Source organism: Xenia sp. Carnegie-2017, unplaced genomic scaffold (genome assembly GCF_021976095.1).
Source record: "Xenia sp. Carnegie-2017 unplaced genomic scaffold, XeniaSp_v1 HiC_scaffold_25, whole genome shotgun sequence".
NCBI lineage: Eukaryota > Metazoa > Cnidaria > Anthozoa > Malacalcyonacea > Xeniidae > Xenia > Xenia sp. Carnegie-2017.
Window position 1 is genome coordinate 1,637,992 of NW_025813488.1, and position 12,856 is coordinate 1,650,847.

Below are 12,856 nucleotides of genomic sequence, written 5' to 3' on the forward strand. Positions count from 1 at the left end.
TTTAGTTGTCTTGGTAACATTAAAAATCAAAAATGTCTTCATTTTCATCCTGTACAATTTCAGTCGGGATATTCTCAGGTTCTACGTAGTATTCCGTCACGAATGCCTGCATTTTGCTGTATATCCTAAAACTTGCATTTTTCTGCATGACTGTTAGGGTAATAGGAATCTCCAAGCCTCCTTGTGGTAATGGGGATCGACGAAATTTGATGTCACACACACATGCTTCTATATTGCCCCTATATTCAAAAAAGAACTTGCAAAATCGGGAAATCTCTCGAGGCAAATGTCCGACCAGTGACAATGGTTCAATCTTGCCTCTGATTTTGGTAAACAGACCAATAGCATATGGGTCGAATAGGTTTCCTGGTTCTGGTTTTATTATTAACTGCTGCTTGATTCTTGGAGCCCAGATTTTTCTGTATTCATGAAAACCTCGTGATGCGCAAGCCAGAGAAAACGATGTCCCCTCGGGGCTCAGTTTCACTGAATTAGAATCATCCGTTCCTGAATCGTGGGTTTTCTGAAGCAAGCAATCAGATGCGTAATTTTCTTTCGCGTCGCACGCTTCACATAAAGCAACACTAGAACCACTTTTCCATCCAGGATAGTTTTCAGATGCAGGGATTGAACACATGATTCCTCGATTACAAACAAATGATTTGCATTTTAGACAAGTGTATTTTGTCAAATCATTGCACACGATGCAAATGCTTTCCATTTCTCCAACACAATAGTCAATGATGAGTCACGTTTCTTTAGGTGTTAGATATGATGTTCTATTATTATTTTACTGACTGATTTTAACTCCTTATTAACTAATTGCCGAATACGTCAAACGTTTCGGCAACACATATTCTACCACTCAAGTTTTGCCAACAGAAAACATTGTGCGGGAAATCAACGCACATGGCTCTGTTAAAATATTTCAAAAAGGTTTCCCAAGACGATATTTCGGTCGCGTCGTCTGACAGCAAATTAAATGCTGCCGAAGAAAATGCAGTAAAACAGCAATTATTTCTTGACGCTCCAGAACCAAAGAAAAGGAGGGGCAAATATGGAGCAAATGATGCTTTTCAACGAGCAGAAATTGCAAAATGGGGAATTGTGCATGGAATAAGACCGGCGACAAGAAAGTATTCCGTACCAGAGTCAACTGTTCGTGGACTTGTCAAATCGTACAATAAGGAACGAAAAGAGCGCACTGAACTCGAACAATGCCAAGAAAACATTGTGGAGCAAAAACTTTGTTACCCGAGAACATCGACGAGAAAGTTATCGCCATGATCAAGAGCATGAGAACGGCCGGTTGTGTTGTCAATTACAACATTGCTATTTTCATAGCGAAGGGGATAGTACTGGCTAATGATCGGTCTTTGTTGAAAGAAAACGGAGGAACCCTAGAATTCCACTATACATGGTGCCAGTCCATTTTCAGAAGATTGGGTTTCAGTAAACGTAGAGCAACAACTGCAAAACAACCCGTATCACCTGGCTTTAAAAGAAATTCGCTTCACGTTTCATCGTTCTATTAAGGAAGTGGTTACCGCTTATGACGTTCCCGACGATCTCATTATAAACATTGACCAGACGCCTAAATTCAGATTTCCAAAAGGATTCCACGTTACCCACACGGAAAATCATTGGTCAAATGAAACGAAAGCAATTGAATTAGTCAATCGCATTCTTATCCCCTATGTTAAGCAAATTAGAGAAGAGCTTGGTTTTCGCGCAACAAAACAATGGGTTTTGATCGCCGATGTTTTTAAAGCACATAGGACGGATGCCGTAAAGAAGATCATTTCCGACAATAATGGGAAGATGATACCTGTTCCCAATAATATGACATCATACCTGCAGCCCTTAGATTTAACGGTCAATCGCTCTTGCAAAGCTTTCCTTCGAAACCAGACGCAAACATGGTACTCAGAGCAAGTCCAAGCCCAAATAGAGAAAGGTATTCAACCTGATAAAGTTTCTGTTGATTTGAGAATTAGCGTGCTCAAACCACTTCACGCAAATTGGATAGTGCAGTTCTATGATTACATGCAATCGAACAAGCACATTGTCGTCAAAGGTTGGCAACGATCAGGTGTGAGCGCCGCATTGGAGGAACCACAACGAAAAGAGGATCCATTTGAACTGTAGCTAAACTTTTGTTTGACTTATAAAGTATATTACAAAATAAAACAAAATAATGTGTAATATTTCGTCTTTATTCCAAAGACATCATAAGTCTGATGATGTCTTTGGAATAAAGACGAAATATTACACATTATTTTGTTTCAAACTCTTGTAATATCTTGAATATCAAGAAAACGAGATGTCCCTCTTCGGACTTTGCTTTATTTTGAATTATTTGAAATTGTCTGCTTGTCCTGGTTATAAAGTATATTATTAGGCAATATAATTTATTACATTTTTTAGTTCTTGTTGGGATAGTGAACTCACGCTTTATTTTGAAGCCATTTTTGAGGCCACCCAATCGCTATTTTGATGAATATTGAGGTATTTCTTAATAAAGAAAGCTCAATATATATGCGTTAATTATTAATAGTTCTTTTGAACAAACCAAAAAGAACAAGCACATAAAACTACTTGCGCGAATTTAAAGCTTCGCGAATAATTGTCAACAAAGTGCGCGAAATTAAATCGCGCGAATTTAAAGCTTCGCGAATAATTGTCAACAAAGTGCGCGAAATTAAATCGCGCGAATTTAAAGCTGAGGGAAAATGAGTACGACTCGAATTTTAATACAAGTAAGGTAGAGGTTGAGTTCTTAATAGCATATAGTGATTTATTGTGACTTCTAAGTTAACTGCCGTATTTTATATGGTCAGTCACAGAAATTAATTTACACAAAGTTAATCATTTCATATTATAAAATAAAAACAATAAAACGCGTGCGGTGATTGGTGTAGAGAGGTGTTTGCATTGACCTCGGAGACGTTTGTGAGAACTCTCGAGCATGTGCGATCCTCGACCTTCGGTCTCGGGCTTGCACTGATCTGCTCTTGAGTTCTCCCAAAGGTCTCCTCGGTTTGCATATTGCTTTATCCAACAACTATAAACAACTATGACCTAATAATATCCAATAACAGTTTTACAACCACCAGTACTTCAACGGACTAACTTCAACTGAATTTGAAAACTACTCTCTCTAGCTGTTATGAATTGTCACTGTTTTTATCTTTAACGGGGTAGATGTATCAGCAAATTGATGATGCGGCCATGGGCAGTCCATTGGGCCCACTCTTTGCTGATATATTTATGTCTTTTCACGAACAATCCTGGCTGAATCAATGTCCTTCTTCATTCAAACCACTACTTTACCGACTCTACATTGACAACTGTTTCTTACTTTTTCATTCCTCCGGTCACGTCCCCCTCTTTCTTGACTATCTGAACCAACAACACGCGAACATAACATTAATAGCTGAAGTCGAACAAAGCAGGAATGTAAAATTCACCACTTCTGTTTACCGCTAGCCTACTTTCACTGGCCTCTTTACCAACTGCCACAGCTTATGCAAACTTTCACTAGTCTCCTGTTTACTTCACCACATCTTCAACCTCTGTTCTACTTACTAAAATTTTCACACGCAACTCGACTTTACCAAAAAGTCGCTCACCAAAAACGGTTTTCCTTCACGCATATTTGACAAAATCACACGTTGTTTCCTTACCAACACCTTTGCCCCCAAACCACTTGTCTTAACTGCTCCCAAAAAGCCCATCTATCTTAGTCTTCATTTCACAGGCATGCACTCCCTTCAAATTTGCACACAATCAATAACCTTTGTGCTGCAGCCTTTTCACATGTATCCATTAAATTGTTTTCCGCCCTTCCCAACGTATCTCTTCTTTCTTCTCCTCTAAGGACAAAATTCCGAAACTTCTGAGATCTGGTGTAGTCTATTTAAGTGTCGAAGCTGCAACGCCTCGTATGTGGGTCAAACCACACGTAATCTACACACCAGATTTTCGGAGCGCTTGGGAATATTCCCCCTATTGAGCATTTTTGCTCGCATTAACGCAACTGGACACACCTTCAACCTAGATAACTTTAAAATAATTTCCTCTCCTCATGATTCCTATGAACTCTCCATTCAGGAGAGGATCCTAATCAATAAACACAAGCCTTCACTTAAAATGCAAGGAAGCTCCATTAGACTTAACCTTTTTTATTATATGGCAAGTGTCACTTCCGGCAAAATGGCGCGCTTTGATTGGCTCAGAAACATTTTTGCCGATCCATTATTTTCCCTTAATCGACCACGGTCCAAAACGCGTAATTTTACAGTCAAATGTAAACAAACTTCGTAATGCAAACAGCAAAACGCAAAATAAACGAAACAAAACCATTTACGAATGTGATTCGAAGGAAAAACACTTGGAAAACAGTTTAACTATCCAGACAATACAGTTTGAAACGATTTATTTTTATGGACGAAAACTAGAAAAGTGAAAGCCAACCTGTAAAGACAGCAAGGACGAAAAAAAGAAAGCTTCGTTTCAGGTCCAATAATGCCATATAATAAACCTTTTAATGACCTCGCTTTCTCGATCTTTACTGAGAAATATTGGACCTGTATCTTTTTTATAAACCTCGCCCTACGGGCTCGGTCTGTACAAAAAGACCTCGGTCCGATATTTCTCCGTAAAGACCTCGCGCTTGGTTGTTAAGTTAACTATTACTTGTCTGAAGATGTCTTGAGTAAAGACGAAACGTCCCAATAAATTCAATTTCATATCCTTTTAACATTTTTTTGGTTTATCTCAATGGCTCTATTTAAAGCTTTATGTTGGGCATTAATTTTTATCATACGAATTCGATTTCCGCTCTGCACTTCTCTCGCTACTATTTTATATAATGACCTCATCAAACAACATTTGAATGTTAACCTTCCAAATCCTCTTCCTTGTGAACAAGACAAGTTTACTCAAAAGGAGAGAGTCTTACACTACAAGTCCCGGGCTTGTGACCGATATAGCAGAGTTAAAAGGTAAAAGGTTTATCATAGATTAATCAACTGAATATTTCTGTTCATTTTTGTTGGTAAACATGTTAAACAATTCATATAACCAAAGCTCGAATTCCATATTAAATATACAGTAACATATTTGGGATGCTTTCACTGAAGGGCAATGGTGTACGTATTGTCTAACGTTAACATAGGATTATATTACTGTATACTCAACATGGAATTTCAGCTCTGTCCATATGAACTGTTTAACTTCTATACTGGTCATTAACCGGTGACTTGTATGTAGCGCAAGGCTCTCTACTTTTGAGTAGACATGTCTCATATATATAATAGGAAAATAGGTAATATACACCCTAATTTGCAATAGATGTTATATGGTTAGTATACTAAAATCAAAAACATACCCTGGTATGGTATATGAAAGTCACCCATGGCCATATCACAGAAACCACATTTATAAAAATAATATATGACCATATATGACATGCAATAGTCGTTTGCATAAATACTGTATAAAACAACCCCCAGCACATACAAAATTCCAAAAAGAATGCAGGGGGTTTGCTGATCAAATATCGGTTTACACCTTAAAGATTGAATTTTTTCCGATCAAATACATGACCAATTTTTAATTTTAAAGTAAATTTTATTGCGCTCAATAATATGTCAAACTACGTTCGCTTATCGCGAAAATTTTTTGTTAAAGAAACTTATCTAAAGTCGCTTTGGTAGTCTACGCTTGTCGAGAGTGAAGCAATTCCGACGGGTTTTGTACGTTGAAGTTCAGAGAAAACGGGTTGAGTTGCACAATACAAGTCAAAATATACAAAAAAGGTGGCAGCTCCGACCAGTTCTCCTTCACCGTTTCACGCAAATTTTCGTTTATGACGTCTATGATGACGATTGCTGTATACCTAAAATCGAGAACATTCATCAAAACAAAAAACTCTATTACTAATTAATCGACGGAAGGCTACCTTGTATGACTAAAGGTAAATACTCCATTTCCATCAATTCCTATAAAAATGAAAATAAAAATGAATTGGTGGTCTACAGGTTGTTGCGATAGCGGGCTGTGGTGAAAACAGGGCTGTCACACATAAACTGCACAGGTAACAAGATGAAAATATGAAATCGGATTTTAAACATGATATTTTTGCACATTGAGCCGCTCGCTACTATGATATATCTAGAAGTTGTCTACTGGCGGAAGCTTTTCAAGTTGCATCCGTTTAAACACGGCAGATTTTTTTTTTGGGGGTTAACAGGAAAACACGGGTAAACGGGTAGATTTTTTTACAGGTGGATTATGTAAGATGCGCACAATTTCCTTATTGGTAATTTTGATTCGTTGATGACTACAACGACATTCTTTTGAAAATGTGCCAAAAATGAACATTTCAGAAAAGATATCGCAAAAAAAAAACATTCAAAATTTGCAAGCATGCATGTATATGTCCGTGTGTCTGCAGCAGGCAGGCAGATTTGGTCGAGTGGTTTTGGACAGCACTTGCAACAATGGTCAACCTCTCTTAGGATTAATTTGCTTGCCTGCAAAACGTAAACAAGGCAAGTCATCTATATATTTCGATTTCGAATATCGTTATGCTCAAGCACTTGACGAATGTCAAGCAGTTGAAGATGAACACAAAACAGTTACACGTTTACCCAACAAAGACCTTTCTCTCACCACAAACAATAATTTTTGAAATCGAAACGTATATTCTAGTTTACATCAAAGTATGGGGACTATAGGTGGATTTCATGTTACGTCACGTCAGCCATGTTTGTGGTCAAGTACAAAAGAATATTTTATTAATACTATAGTTGGCACCAGCGGACGTGGGAGGGTTACATTGTCTCATAATTCCCTAGAGATTAGCTGCAATCCAAGAATAAAAGAAGAGTATCACGGGAAAGATACATGCATGCTTGCAAATTTTGAATGTTTTTTTTCGTGAAATCTCTTCTGAAAATGTTTATTTTTGGCACAATTTTCAAAAGAATATCGCTGTAGTTATCAACGAATCTAAATAAACAAAAAGGAAATATTGCGCATCTTAGGGCATTTGTGACTTTGCCGTTCTTCATTATCGTAGGCTTTATGTTCCAATAACGAGTTTTACTTAGGCGCTAACGGCAAACGGTAAGCCGCGAAATATCACGTGATCATGGCTTGCGTTTTTTACGTTGCGGTTTTGCGTTTCAGTTTTAAGCGGGAAGAGACCCTTCTCGCGGTAGGTGATTTGTACCGCAAGCTTTTAGGTGCTGTTAATACAACCAAGTGACGTTTATGGCTCAATGTATTTATTTTATGTGAGTATACATCAATTGCATCGAGTTCTTTGAAAATTTCTTTGTCATCCAAGTTTTTTTCTGGGCAATGGCGATGGCGAAAACCGATCAACTCTTTTAACATTTCAACGTACGTTATAGCAAAACAGAATAAGCAAAAAAAACAGCAAAGAATATAAATGTATATGTTACTTGAATCTTCGTTGTCATTATGCGATTAACCGAAGCAATTAGTTTTGTTTACTTAAAGAGCAGTAGGATATAAATTAACATTCTGCTTGAGATTCAAAGAGAAACCTTCTGAGGCACAGAGTTTCGTGAGAGTAGTGTGTGGGTTGTTTAATCATTTCCTTCGTATACATTAGGTTAGAGTTGAGTTTGCTCTCCGCATTCACAGTTCACCGTCTTGAAAATATTTTATGTGTTTACTAAACTTATTCTTGCTTTTCGGCTAAGGATTTACTGTGAGTTAGTAAGAAAATTATTTTGTATATATTTTTGCCGTCTTTGGAAAATTTGAATTCACACCATTGACTAGGTAATGCTGCTACTGCCGGGCAAGTGGATTCATGAGTCATGTCTTTCATGTCGGATTTTCATTTTTGGATTTCTTACAAAAAAAGTATATGTTTTGATGATTCTATTGTGCATGGATCAAGCCAGTGTGAATCAGCAAAGGACAATCGATAGTACTTGCAAATATTTCTTTATTATCTTACAATATAACAAAAATGTCTAAAATGTAAATTTTAGATTTAAAATAAGTAAGGTCGACGAGACATTCAGCCAAGCACCACGCTATTGTTCAAAAATTCGATATAATAAAAAATTATCCGTTGTATGTCTTCATTTGAAACAAAATTCCCTGCATGGCACTTCAATCTTTTAGGTATTTTGAATAATCTACGTCCTTCTTTAGCTTCTCCCGATTCCTTGCATTTTCACACATCCTAATGGCGGACCAAATTTTGGGATCTTTTTCGAAATGTTCCCGAATGAATTGAGACAGGACAAAGCTGTGGAAACTTCCTGCGCCGATGGCAATAAGAAAGTCGCTTTTGCGCATTAACATGACATTAGTGATGGATATGCTGCTTGGAGAGATTGCGTCAACTTTACCTGTTGCTTTGGGTGAATACAGAACTGCACCACTTATCTGAGCCAAGTATTCCTCGTGACCTGGGTCAGCGGCGCCACCACTGCCGTACTTGGTCATGTCTGTAGACAAGTATATCGACTTTACACCTCTCTTCTTTTTCAATGCGTCGACGATTTTCATCGCCAGTTGAAAACAGCGATTTACGGTGGATGGAAGTGCTCTGATATGGCCAGTTCGCATATGTATGGCAACATACGGTCTTTGAAGAAACATTTTGGTAAATTTGTCCACCTCTTTTAAGATTATATCACTTGGGTTGAGAGCATAAAGAAAGAGCTCGTCAGGACTTAGACCGCCAGGTTTCCTCAGTTTGGAAAGGCCATGGTCACCGTAATAGCCGATTTCGATACACTTCGCATTTTTAAGTAATGTGTTTCTTATTGTCGATACATTAAAATTAGCTGTGATGCATATCATCTTACGCTGCTCGAGGTTCACAGAAAAGCGTTGTAGAGCTTTCTTGTTCTCACTGCAGTCAATCCAACCTTTGCTATTCTTACTATATAGACGATCAGCGATTGACTTTGTGTAGCGAAGTAATTTTGACTTACCATTCTGATTGAAGGCTATCAGAACATAAATTTCTTTTTCATTTTCACACGCTTTGTCGTATTCATTGTCTAATACCACAGGCGGTAAATTATTTCGAGCAAATGCTTTGTTTAGATCGTGAATGTTGTAAATTGACTCAAACGTGTCCGGACCATTGCTTACTGCTGCCCTGTCCTTGAAATGCGGAGCGACGAGTTTAAAGTTCTCAAGTCCTGGAAAATTCACCATTCCGAAAAAGATTCGCATTTGTTTGGATAATTCTTCTCCGTAGATGTGGACTTTGAGATAGCGAGTCCATTTTTGTGCGTGTTTATTTTCACTACCCTTCATCACCTTCACTCTCTTGGCTACATCAAACGATTCATTTCTTACGTAATAATCAAACGCGAAACTTTCGCCGAACAGTTTGTATTTTCCGTTATTGTTGATGTTGACAGTTACTGCTTTGCCACCTTCGTATGTGGCAATTGTATCGAATACTTCGACAATTTGTTGGTCATCCAAGTTCGCTCTGGGCAACGGCGAAGGGAGAGCGTTGTTGCTTTTAACATCAGGGAAATTTGAGTGTATGTTATACCAAAAAAGAAGCAGACAAACAAACATAACAAATACAATCGTATGTTGTTTATGAATCTTCATTTTTACTTCTAACAACTAAATATATTTATCTTGAGTACATAATTAGCGGTATCTACTCAGGCGTAGAATTCTGTCCTCTAGCCCTTGTATTCGCTCTCACGAGATAATCGTTGAGGCAATTCGTTTTTTGCCTATAAGTATTTATATTGGTTAGAAAAATGAGTTTATATAGAGAAGTGCATCAAATAGCTACATTCAATTACAGACTTAAAAGTGGATTGTTCTGGAAACTTCCTTTACCAAGCGCTATGTAGCTTTCCTAGTACAACTGCGACTTCATGACTGATTATCTTTAAACACTTAAAAAGTCGATTACTTCAATCGGGAAAACTGGAACTTTAGAGAAAAACTTAATATAAAACTTCGGAATGCAGGAAGCGCTTTTCCCAATGTATACATATTTAATTTATTACAGAGGTAGTATAGACCTTATTTTCTTTAGTGTTATTGTCAGGAATTAATACTGTTCTTGTCAACAGGAGAATCATGTGTCACATGGAAAAACCGTACGAGGAGGCAGATTTGTTACTTTTGAAGTTGAACGGTTGCCCCTGAATGCGAAGTCTATTTTTTGACCAAAGAACTCCATGCTGTCTTACATGAAGTATATGTCTGTAAAGTTTTTAATTTTAAAGACAACTTTTGGAAATGTCGGTCGCTCCGTTTCCTTTCGTGTCATTTTCAAAAAAAATGTGCTGCATTTCACCGAGTCAAAACCATTTATGCCGTCACAGAGAAATAACTAAAGATATACGCCATGATGGCGAAGCTATATCGTAGAAAAAGTAATTTGAATTATTTAGAAGTAATACTTGAGTATTTTTGCTAAGTTTTTGTGTCAAACTAAACTTGTTCGTGACAATTTTACTTTGCTCATGTGCGTAGGCGAACGTAAGTTCGTCAATGGCGAAATGTGGCAACATATTTTTATGATAAAACCATTTGTTTTGACCGTAAACCTTGCCATAGTTGGACATTGTTGTACCAAAATGATGTAATTATGTAATTATATGTGTAATTACGTATGTATGTGTCTAGCAGTTATTTCCATTGGTTATTGTTGGTTGTTTAGACTGAGATTTGGCCATTCAGATTCAAGAAATAGTTGAAGACGAATGTATTTTATTGTTTAAGTAACTAGGGTATTTAACATTTTTATGGCTAGTTATGTCAACAATAAAGAGTTTAGAAAAACTCTGATTTCCTTCAAAGATTTCTTTTTTCTGTTCTACAAACAAGCATCCTATGAGAATATGTAAAATCTTTGTCAAAAATTTAAAAAATGAAGTATCAGAACACGTGATACTCAAGAGTATGAATTAGCTTTACTAAACTCTAGTCGTGCTCATTTAGAGATAGAGGTTGAGTTCTTTATAGCATTTAGTGATTTACTATGACTTCTAAGTTAACTGCCGTATTTTATATGGTCAGTCACAGAAATTGAATTACACAAAGTTAATCATTTCATATTATAAAATAAAAACAATAAAACACGTGCGGTGATTGCTCTAGAGCCGTGTTTGCATTGACCTCGGAGACGTTTGTGAGAACTCTCGAGCATGTCCACCCCTTGATCTTCGGTCTCGGGCTTGCACTGATGTGCTCTTGAGTTCTCCCAAAGGTCTCCTCGGTTTGCATAAGCCCGTGAAAACACAGTAAACATCTTTTATTTCTTAAATGTACTACTGTTGGTTTGTAGCAAGCATGGTATGCTAGGAAACACAAATAAAATTAGCATATTGCTTTATCCAACAACTATAAATAATTATGACCTAATAATATCCAATAACAGTTTTACAACCACCAGTACTTCAACGGACTCACTTCAACTGAATTTGAAAACTACTCTCTCTAGCTGTTATGAATTGTCACTGTTTTTATCTTTAACGGGTAGATGTACCAGCAAATTGATGATGCGGCCATGGGCAGTCCATTGGGCCCACTCTTTGCTGATATATTCATGTCCTTTCACGAACAATCCTGGCTGAATCAATGTCCTTCTTCATTCAAACCACTACTTTACCGACTCTACATTGACGACTGTTTCTTACTTTTTCATTCCTCCAGTCACGTCCCACTCTTTCTTGACTATCTGAATCAACAACACGCGAACATAACATTCATAGCTGAAGTCGAACAAAGCAGAAAACTATCACTCTCGCACAAATGGAAAATTCACCACTTCTGTTTACCGCTAGCCTACTTTCACTGGCTTCTTTACCAACTGCCACAGCTTATACAAACTTTAACTAGTCTCTTGTTTATTTCACCGCATCTTCAACCTTTGTTCTACTTTCGAAAATTTTCACACGCAACTCGACTTTACTAAAAAGTCGCTCACCAAAAACGGTTTTCCTTCACGCATATTGGACCAAATCACACGTCCCTTCCTTACCAACACCTTTGCCCCCAAACCACTTGTCTTAACTGCTCCCAAAAAGCCCATCTATCTTTGTCTTCATTTCACAGGCATGCACTCCCTTCAAATTTGCACACAATCAATAACCTTTGTGCTGCAGCCTTTTCACATATATCTATTAAATTGTTTTCCGCCCTTCCCAACGTATCTCTTCTTTCTTCTCCTCTAAGGACAAAATTCCGAAACTTCTGAGATCTGGTGTAGTCTATTTAAGTGTCGAAGCTGCAACGCCTCGTATGTGGGTCAAACCACACGTCATCTACACACCAGATTTTCGGAGCGCTTGGGAATATCCCCCCTTACAGGCAACCAAGTTTCTCGCCCTGCGTTGTCGAGCATTTTTGCTCACATTAACGCAACTGGACACACCTCCAACCTAGATGACTTTAAAATAATTTCCTCTCCTCATGATTCGTATGTACTCTCCATTCGGGAGAGGATCCTAATCAATAAACACAAGCCTTCACTTAAAATGCAAGGATGTTCCATTCCTCTTAACCTCTTTTATTATATGGCAAGTGTCACTTCCGGCAAAATGGCGCGCTTTGATTGGCTCAGAAACATTTTTGCCGATCCATTATTTTCCCTTAATCGACCACGGTCCAAAACGCGTAATTTTACAGTCAAATGTAAACAAACGTCGTAATGCAAACAGCAAGACGCAAAATAAACGAAACAAAAAACCATTTACGAATGTGATTCGAAGGAAAAACACTTGGAAAACAGTTTAACCATCCAGACGATACAATTTGAAACGATTTATTTTGTATGGACGAAAACTAGAAAAGTGAAAGCCAACCTGTT

At 37.6% G+C, this 12,856-nt stretch overlaps 1 long non-coding RNA gene across 1 annotated transcript; it reads right to left on the reverse strand.

Annotated features, from left to right (window-relative positions):
- Window positions 1–5,613: 5,613 nt before the first annotated feature.
- On the reverse strand, window positions 5,614–6,005 carry LOC124452423. Its single transcript, XR_006950774.1, has 2 exons — window positions 5,966–6,005; window positions 5,614–5,902 (listed from the first exon to the last, which is right to left on the reverse strand). It is a non-coding gene; the product is annotated as an uncharacterized LOC124452423 (long non-coding RNA).
- Window positions 6,006–12,856: the final 6,851 nt, after the last annotated feature.